This window comes from Centruroides sculpturatus, unplaced genomic scaffold (assembly GCF_000671375.1).
Source record: "Centruroides sculpturatus isolate CEXI.00-Female unplaced genomic scaffold, Cexi_2.0 scaffold68, whole genome shotgun sequence".
In the NCBI taxonomy this organism is placed as follows: Eukaryota; Metazoa; Arthropoda; class Arachnida; order Scorpiones; family Buthidae; genus Centruroides; species Centruroides sculpturatus.
The window spans coordinates 350,583-361,702 of record NW_019384331.1 but is presented as its reverse complement, the minus strand read 5'-3'; positions in this window follow the sequence as shown (position 1 = coordinate 361,702).

Sequence of the window (11,120 nt, the reverse complement as noted above, 5' to 3'; positions counted from 1 at the left end):
AATAATTTATAAGCTTTTACTTAATAAAAAAAAAGTATATTTAAAGTATATTAATCTCTTTTTTTACATTTATTTATTGTATATAATAAACTCTCCCGTATATAAAGAAATTAGTTTTATGATAATTCTTAACTAGGATAACTTCTCACTATAACCTCAATATATTTAAAACATGTTAAAAGTAATTAAAACCTAAACTTTTCTAATATATTTTCTGTTCTGTTAATTTAAAATAAAATTAAAAATTAATCATCATGATCTTAATTATCATATTAAAATAATTTTTTATACACAGTACTTTTGAATATTTTGAAATATTTATATTAATACTCCTATAAAAAATATACTTTATAATACAAAAAATGCATATAAATAATAAGTATTTAAACTTATTTCAACTAATTAAAATATATTTTATGGAAGAATATTATAAAAATGTACATTTTTACACATAATTTTATATAAATTATGGAGAAAAGTATTAAGAAATTCATTTTGTAGCACCTCTCCTGAGAAAAAAAAAAATATGGGTATAGCCATATATATATGAAATTATACATATTAAAAGCTTCAGAGAGAGAGAGAGAGAGAGAGGAAAAAAATGAATTATTGTATAAAATTCCTGAAGATATCCTTGAATTAATTCCTTTCTTTTATTTTACTAGACCATTGCATTGCCTTGTTCCATTATTATTGTTTCTTTTTTTTTCCTCTTCCTTCCCCTTTATTTTCTTGCTCTCTATAAAGTATTTTATCTAAAGATTTATCCCCCTTCAATTGATGAATCAAGCTGTTAAATTATATATTGATAATTTAAACAGTTAAGTGATAATAAATGACAATAGGATGAATCATAAGGGAATAAAGATCATGAGCCGCAAATTACTAAAAATCCACATGAATATTTGACAGTTAACATATATTTAAATCCATTTTAAATATAAAATTGATTATTTTTAAGTATTTTCTTTATTATTTTATATAAAAAATGTTCAAATGAGTCATTTTATAGCACCCCTCCTGTGAAAAAAATTTGGGTGTAGACATACCACTACACTGTAAAGTATAACAGTATTATTATTTAGGAATGAATGAGCCTTTCTATACTTTCTAGAAGTGTTTAAATGTAAATATAGCATTTATATAAAATACATTTGTTGTTAGATATATTAAAAAATAAAAAAATAAATGATATAAAAGCGAATTCTTAAACTGTAAATATCTTTTCCGGTTTTTTTTTTATAATGTTGTTATCTCTACTAAGGACAAAGTTTAACCAGTGATAGGGTGGTTGATGTAGCGGTTACATTTTGCTTTTATTTTTTTCAACTTTAACTGTATTTTTACATAATTTAAAGCTTATATACTTACTTGTTAAAAATAAAAAAAGACGAAGTGGATTAAAAACAAAAACGTTTTGTTAAGTCTTTTAGAATTACCTTTGAAATATATTTTTTCAAGCGAAGGAATTTAAAAATATCATGTTTAACATATGCTACAGAACTATTGGCCTTGTTAAATAAATGAATAATTCAACGTATATTTGTCTAAAATATAAATTTAGTTCTTAATTTATCTAAATATATGTCTTTTTCATACTTTTAATTTCCCATAACACTGTATATTTGTTAAATTAAAATTAAAATTTGTTAATTAATTAAGGTTATCAATTCTTACAGGAAATGTCATTGTCTTTAAGCATAAACGTATTAATAAGAAGGTGTATTCATTCAGTGATTGAATAGAATTAAGGCAAATCCTGGTAATGGATCCACGTATCCGAATAAAACGTAAAATCAGTAAACATTGTGTGAGAATGGACTGTCTTGGTCACGCTTCATCTGAAATCTCAGTCACTATTAGCTCCATCTCGTTCTTCTAGTCACGTTCGGATCAAAGTATTGGGATTTTCTCAACTTTAGAAACTTCCTTTGAAGAACAGGAGTTTCCTGCTGTAAAGGTAAAAGGTAAACATTTGCAACATCCAGTTAGAATAAAATGTATATTGAAGTTTTTTGTTTTCTTTTCAAAACAATTTTTTCTCCTTCACTAAATTTAACTGATTTATGGTAAATTTTTCAAGAAGCTCATAAAAATATACCTGAGAAAATGTAACGTGGTGATGCTTTACAATTAAAAAATACTTGTAATTATGTTAATGTAAAATCTATATCTGTAATAAACTCTACAAAGCACTCTTCAGAATTTTGTTACGTATCTCTTAAATGAATGCTTTAGAGTTACAAATGATTATTATTTAGAGTTATTAACTAGGATTTGAATTTAATACTTATTTTCTAGAGTAATTATTTTTTGTTTGAATTGTGTAAAAGTTTCATAACATTAGGAGCTGTAAAGAATTGAAAACTTTTCTTGTAGAAGTGCCTAATAAGTAATTTTATTTTCTAATATTGAAGTACAAGAGAATCGATTTTATCAGAAACAAAGCCCATTTTGCATTTTCAATCTAAATAAAGATTCTCTAATATCACCAAAGGGACTTTCAAACATCAAGCTGGATGGGAGCCAAAATCGCCTTTCAGAATAAAGTCAATGAGCAACGCTTTAAGCCAGGAATTTAAATTCTGTAAAGTATAATTATTTAACGGCATCGTTAAAGCCACTTCCCTTACATCAAATGATAGGTGTATACTTCACAGCTTCATTGGTATGCGATGAAGGCGAAGGATTTTGCAAGTTGCTGCAGATTGGTTAGGAGAAGATTAATTTAGGAACAGACCACATGGAGCGAAAGTTATTGAGTGTGATAGATTTTCTGATGATAATATTAAACGCAAAACTTAAGAAATTTGTGTATTAGTGGTTGTTTAATGGTACAAACTTTATTAAATTTTAGAATTTAAACAGCTCTAATGGCTTCCTCTTTAAAATCTCCCACTTCGTGCAGAATATTGAGGTCGAAAGAGTTTTTCTTTTTTCTATGTATTCTTTATAAATAATTCATTTTAATTTACACTTATTTATAATTAATTTTAAAGGACAAAAGCTAAAAGTTTATTTATAGAAATAGCTTCTACAGACCGCATGGTAGATTATGGTATATCATAATGCATTAAAGAGATTTACGTCATTAATGGTGTAATAGATATCAAGCAAAAGTAGAGGTGACAAGAGTGAAGGTGGTTTAGATCGGGAGCAACAATAAAAAAGGGTGATAAATGACCATACTCCCTCCATTACAGGTTGAAAAGAGGAAAAAAAAGTAGAAGAGAATCTAGAAAAGAAAACAAAGTGTTCAATATGAAAAAAGTTATAGATTTAGTTCCGGAGCTTTAAATGACGTTCATTGCACATACCGAGATCCTAGTAGTTAATGGCAATACGAAGGACAACATTTATAAGAGAAAGTATCGCATTTCATTGTCTAATGGCATCATTCAGAATACTGATCGAAGAGAAGCATAGAATAAACTTAACGGTCTTAAAAGCTTCTAAAACTGATTTAGAACTTTAAACTCGGTAAAACATAAACAAAGCTGTGAAAATGCGATTAGGAGGTGTAGTGTTACGAGAAAAGAAGCAGAAAAGAAGCAAAGAGAAACAAAAAGATTAGAAATTGTGAGAGCCGAGGACATAATTTGTGTAAGGAGAGCGTCATAATCGGCGCAGTAACGAGAAGAAGCTTCGCTTGTGTTAGTAGAGTACACGTCGCCACTGCTGGAGCTCCATCCATCACCTTGATTAATCGCCTCCGATGTGTCTGGTATAGGGAGTCAGGAAGGAACGTCTTAAATAGCGTTTTTCCTTCCCAAATCTCTCCTCTCGTTGTCATTCATCTTTCCCAGCAGGTTGGATTCCGAACAATTCTCTTGCTTTTTTCTTACAATAACATTGTAATGAAGTAAGTCGAAAAGATGAGCAACCGCATCACATGCATGAAAAAGTCCGCTTTTTGCTTTCAGTTTTTATCTTCCTTAACATAAATATAATATTCCATTTCCTGAAGTGCTTAAATGCTTATCTAAGTTATTATCACCACAATTGCAATTAGATTTTTACTCCAATTTATATTGTGTCCCGGTATTTGTCGTCAGTTACACCAATTTTGTTTAATTCGTTTGTATAAGAAAAGGGTAAATTTCCCCTATAAAGATTCAGAGAACGAGAAGGAAAAAAATAAAAAATAAAACATCGTTTCTTACGATCATAACTTCATGATGTACAGTAGGCTACAGTACAACATAAGATCGAATTTGTGTTTACTAAAGTCGTCTATGTGTAGTACCATGTTCTGGAGTACAACATCAATCATTTGATACAGTCCTTCCACGAATTCTAACATAAACAAGTCATTTTGTTTTTAAATAAGTGTTGCTAACATGTTAATTACTCTTTAAGTACTTAAATAATTAATTGAAAATTAAGTCACATAAGAAAATCAGAAACTAAGTAGTTACTGAAAATAATTATATACATATAGAATAATCGTTTTAATACATGCTACAGTCTGTACATGGCATAAAAATCGCAAGTTTTTGAGCAAATACTTCTGGATCGAACGTTATGAAATTTATATGTAAACACTTATGTCTATTGGTATTTTAAATATGAATTTAATCTGTGCAGCAGCAAATATTGAAGCGATTTAAGATTTCCTGTATCGAAAATTTATATTTAATAAAATATAATCATTTTTAAACCGATGTTTATTCCCGTCTCTAAGCTCATTTGTGAACCAATGTGTTTATTTAGGTTTCGTCGTCTAAAATTTGATCAATTTTAGCCAATAACTCTCCCGAAACTTCTCTTTCATTGAAAATAGAAATTTGGTATTTTATGGAAGAAATTCTAAAAATTCGAAATTAACTTTCCGAACACGTCGAGTGAAAACTTAAATCTGCACCTGTGCATGGATGGTTGAAATTTGATATTTACTTCAATCCGTGAGAATCATAAACTAAATGTTTCTCCGAGTACGGGTTTGAATATATCTTGCAAATCTCTTTCCTTCATCTTGTTTAATGAATATTTTTAAATTAAGAAAAGCGATTGCAGAATATTAAAGTTAGATAAACAAACAAGTTATTCAATCACGTAAATTTCTAAATTACTTTTCAATAGAGAATCCTTTTGAAGTATTATTTTATTAATGTTGTTAGTCATACGCTGGAGAAGTTATTTCCAAGATGAAATTTCTGTTGGAAGGGAGAGAGTCAGGGCGATGAGATTCTGATAGAGGAGTGTCACTACGAGACAACAACAATCTATCATCCTAATGACGTTAAAATTTCATCGGAAATGTCGTTAGTTGAATATATTTCATTGTGCCTTACAAATTTTGTTTCTTGTAACAATATAAATTTAGTCGAACTCTACCGAAGTAAGAACAAATTTAAAACGTAAAACTTTACAAAATGAGATATTGATACGATTGAATATTTTTTTTTATCGATATGTCTTCTTCAATACCATTCGAAGCTGTTCAGTCACCAAAGTTTCTATTCAGTCTATATGGATCAAATGCTGGCGAAAGTAAATTAACAGCTGAAGTAAGCACATCTCTACAAATACTGGAATGCTCCCATCATCAACTTTTACAAGATGTGTATCCCGAGAGATGTAGCGCCATCCCAAAGGGCCCCTAGGCCCTCTCACGGTAATGACAAAAGAGATATAGAGTACACCTGATTGCTAGTCTGCTTCAACTATTCCCTTGATTACCACACTCAGCTATATAGCAAACAATAGGCAGCTTTCCAACACAATATGACAGTCTCTTCTCTATTTTTTATTGCCTTTACTTTCCTTCTCTTTGATATATTTTATCACCACGCACGGAAATTAATTCTTTTTACAACACTTATATGTTAATTCAGTTTTCTATTGCTCGTCTTCAAACTTTCTTACAAATATACAAAGACTTTTTAATTTAGATTAACAGCAACTAACGTAAGTAGCATCAAAAATATATGTAAACATAGAGTTTTTCTTTTTAACAAGAAATGCCATCGCAAGCCAAAGCTACTTTTTCTTGCATTTTATGATGAAATTATTAAAGATGATTACTAGCAAACTATTTTAATAACATTATCAAAATCATTAAAAAATTTGTAATAAAATTTTTAAAAAGTTTTATTTCTTTATGAACTCATTTCCATCCATTTTAATATAAATATTCAGATAAAGGCAATATTATTTTTAAAATTTATAATTAAAGTTGTCTTTTACTAATATAATTACAGAGAAAATAAGATTATTAATACTTTAAATTTAATAAGTTTCTTAAATCAAAATTATAAAATATAGAATAAAATAATTGAATTAAATTTTAATCTTTATTTTTTTTAATAATCACTTGGGATTAAATATAAGGTTATATAAAATAATTTTAATATCTGATTTTATATACAGTTTGTTTCAAAAATAATTGGAATATTTTATCAAAATATATAAACTTCAATTCTTTATGTTTTTTTAATACTTCAAGCTAAACTTAATAAAAAACTTTTGAAAGAAAATATATATAAAAAATATAAGTTTCTTTTAGAATATTTCATATATATTATTTTTTATCTTATATATAAGTGATAAAATAAACAATTGTTATGTAAAAATAATGTTATTCTTAAATAAAAAAATAATAATTTAGAAATATCTATAGAAAATTATTATAAAATAATATATCTATACTCTTTTTGGATAGTAATTTTTGTTTTCAATAATATATATTAATACTAATGTATGCATACTAAATATTGTATATTAAATACTAAAACATATAATAATACATTTTTATGGATTATCATAAAAAAATATATAAAACAAAAAGACATTAAAACACGTAGAAGCAAAGACATTTACTGTATCTATACTCAGTTTATTCTCAGTCTATTAATCATTGCATATGTATATAGTACTGTACTGTACATACAAAAGTTATTTATATTAGATTAAGTCTAAAGGAAAACAAGAATAGTGTGATAAACAAGAATTTTCTAAAAATGACACTGCTGTAGACGAAATCTTATATAAATATATGCATCATAACGTATAATAACGTCATTACTATAATATCGATAATGCAGATTTTCGAAAGACATTACAGAAAAATCTATTTATTTGAAAAATAAACTATTTATTGTTCGATATAAACGAGTTTTAAGTAGATATAATAACAGATATTATTATCTAGAGCAGCCCAATTCATTGATTCGTGAGATACTCAAGATGGTCTGCCATTTTGTAAGTCCAAGTAATTGGTCAAAGAATACGCTCAGAAATTTATTTAGGAGATGAAATATTGAGATAATTTTCTCTTAATTCTAATTTAAAATCCCTATTTTTGACGCAAACAATAGTTTTTAAAAGAATTTTTTAAAAAATCAGAAACTTGTATGCTATTTATAAATAAATTCCTAAAGGTTATAAAAACATCATTTTTTTATTCAAAGACTTATTACTGTCTATTGATTTTTTATTCTTTTGAGAATAATTCTTATAAACTAAATTTTATTCTGAAAATCCAAATAAAAATAAATAAATTAAAGTACGTTTTAATTTTTTATATATTTAAACCAACAAAGTAATTTAATTTAAAAAATGAAACATTTTTAATTAAAAAATAAAAAAATTATATGAGATCACCAATCTATTTATAATAATATAAATAACGATTAAATTAATTTAAGTATTATAAAAATAAAATTTTAATTCTTTTTATAATAATTCGGTTTGTATAAGAAACAAGTTTAATTTCAAGTATATCAAAGAAATTATTGAAGTTTAACAAGAAAAAATATTCTATTTTAATTAGGAAAAATCTTATTTTTCTTTTAAAAAATAAAAAAAGTCGAAATAATCAATTTAACAGAAGAGATTACTTTGTTTGTTGACAGGTGAATTTGAAAGTTTTTACTTTCCAAATGTGATCTGTTCGTTATTTAACGTACTGTACATCTTCAGGTTTTATCAAAGCATTCACTTCCAATTATTAGATGCACACAATGGAAATTGAAGAGTAATAGATAATTAGTAATTAAATTCTCAAAAAAGTCTTGACGTATTTTTATAATAACGTACAATGTTTGATATAATAATATTTTCTTTCGATAAGGAGTCAAGATTTTTTGAGAACAAAATTCTTCTTCCTTAAAATATTCTTTTTATGTAAGAATTTACACAAAAACTGTCGGAAGACTTTGGACAAATATCAACATAGTTCTTTTCTGGCAGAGGAAATATTTTCAATGTCATGTATATAGTGATAAAGTATAAAACTCAAAATATTTGTACGCATTTCGAGAAGAATATTATATAAAGTATATCTCTGAGGGACTCGCAAATATTTCATTCGTTTTTGATGAAATTTTCGCCTTGATAAACATTCGAAAAATAATATAAATATTTAAATAAAAAATTTTTAAATAAATAATATTTAACTTTATTTTCGTGCAATTTAAATATCTTGAAAAACAAATTAGAAATTTTACAAATAATATTAAATATTAATTTAATCGTTATTTCTTGTTTAATTTTCGAATAGCAACTCTCAGTTATTTGTTTTTCTTGAAATATAAATAGTAAAATATATTTTATGATTATTTAAAGCATTATAAGCTCTTGCTAGGATCTATCATTTATAGTAATTGACGTGAATATCATTCATGCATTTTTAGAAATTTCTTGTAGTACATTTTGCATCATTAATATCATCGAAGATTTATCTTTTCTCTACTCATAAATATCACTTTCTTATTCGGAACGTCACCCTCGCAACTCAAATCACATTTTATATCATTTATCTGAAAAGTACATGTTGGTGCCATTTTGCAAAATTTGATGCTATTTAAATGCCATTTATTCACATCTAGCCAATACTTTTTTAATTGTGTTGGGAGACTCTCGACGCTCGAAATTCTTCAAAATTTAAAGCCAGCAAATATTTCGGTTTGATATTTTGTTTTATTTGATATTCTTCATGAATATTCAACGTGCGTTTTCGTAAGTTCGAAATTTTTCTTCCAAACAAAATCTCATAAATCAGCGAAATATAAGAACTACAAAGAAGTACAAATATTGTCTAAAGAAAAAAAATATTGTATTTAGATTTTTTTTATTCTGGTTACATGTAAATACACTAAATACTGAGTTCATTTCTTATCAATTAATTCATAGATACAGATTCTTATACTCTACATAAATACTTAGTTTAAAATCTGTCGTTTAATCAATAACATAAGACGATTTAATAACTATTTAAAAATAACGTATTTAATCCAGCTGTTATATTAAGATAGTCCAATCCTCAATAATGGCCACCTTTAAACTGCAGCTACTGTTTCAGGAACATTTCTTTTTGAAATCCATACAAAATAACCTCCAAACAGTGGCCACCTTCGAACAACGGCTATTTCTCTTTGTTTTTATCAATGGCTGCTGTTCAGAGGTTTCATTGAATAAATATAACTTATATACTGTATTAAAGTTTTTATTAGGCAAGAACTTTAGAAATTACTAAACAGAAAACATTATATTTTAATAAAACAATAAAGCGTATAAATATGTGTTAAAGTTTAATTTGTTTGCTAAAATTTATATGTTTCTAATAAAAATATTTGTTTTTGAAATTTAAATAAATCAATAATTACATTTTTACAGCATCAATATAAGTCTTTTTGAAATCATAAACCAGAACGACACCAAATAATCATTTTACCAAAAGAAAAATTACTGGAAATGAAGGTCATTATATGCAAAGATGTTATTATTGTACAGAACATGTTTCTTCGTTTCGATAAAGTACAAGCAGATATTAGAAGTGGTACTTGGAGATCATTACATTCCTATTCCTCAGAAAAAATCCGATTATGGATTTGAAATTAATGATATCAAAATTGAAAAATCAAGAGATTCTTCAACGTAATTTGTAAAGAAAATCAAATAGAATGGGATTATTAATAATGACAAATTATTTTTTAAAAAATGCATACGAGTAATACAATATACTTATGTTTCTTATTGGGACCAGATGATGGAAAAGATGCTTACGTGCCTACCAAATTTACCTTTTAAGTTAATAATATCGGACTTGAACAAAATTCAAAAGGAAAATTGACTGGAAACCGTTGTTTACATTTTGCGATTCCCTAGCTTCCGTCTTAATTGAAACCAACAAGAGGTTATTAAAAATAATTTATTAATGATTTTGTAATTATTTAATAAAATCTTGATAGGGAAATTTTATATAAATGTTTTTCAATGATTTTAGATATTGAAATAACAAATGTAAAAAATAAATTACGAGTATAATAATTATAAAAACCGCATCAAATTGTAAGATTTTAGTATCGAAAATGTATGAATTAAGAAAATAAATTGTTGTAGATACAGCTAGTATCACTTGAAGCGGATGTTTGCTACAAAAATATTTACTAATACTCAATATTTCTAAAATATGAATGACTACGAAGCTATTTCAGACGCAGATATACGCTGTGTGTATTATTGAAAAATAAATAATTGAATGTTTTAAAATATATATATATATATATATATATATAGTGTTGAATAGGCATACTTTAATTATGATCTTGTATTATTAGAAATTGAACTTCTTATACGAATTTGAAAAAATAAAGTATCCTAACTTGTTCAGTTTCATTGAATTTTCATACTTTTAAAACTTTGAAGACTTTTCCACTGCAGAAAGATGAAAATACAGTATTTAATTTTGTATTTTATGTTTTACTTGTATTCATTCTCATTTACGATTTAGATCTAGACTTAATTTTTGTTGTCATCAACTCTCATTTAAACCAGCCGCTTTCACTGAAGGTCATGCTTACCCAATGGGAGAAGGCCGGATGGCGGAGCGGTAAAGGTGGCAGCCCACAACTCTGGGAGATGAGATCGAAAAATCTCAATAATTTTTCGGGGTGATCTGTCCGGATATGTTGGATCCGTCCCTCACCACCCGGTCGCCTCATTACGGGGTGGCCAAACCAATAATGGGCTTACGAAAAAGGCCCTATTAATACCCACAGGGCGGAAAGAGTTAAAAAATAAACCCTTAATGGGGGAAATTATTGCCGATCATATAGTCCCAATGTACTGATTAGTTTAATCGAGGCCTCGTTTCAATCTTATAACTTATGTAAAAC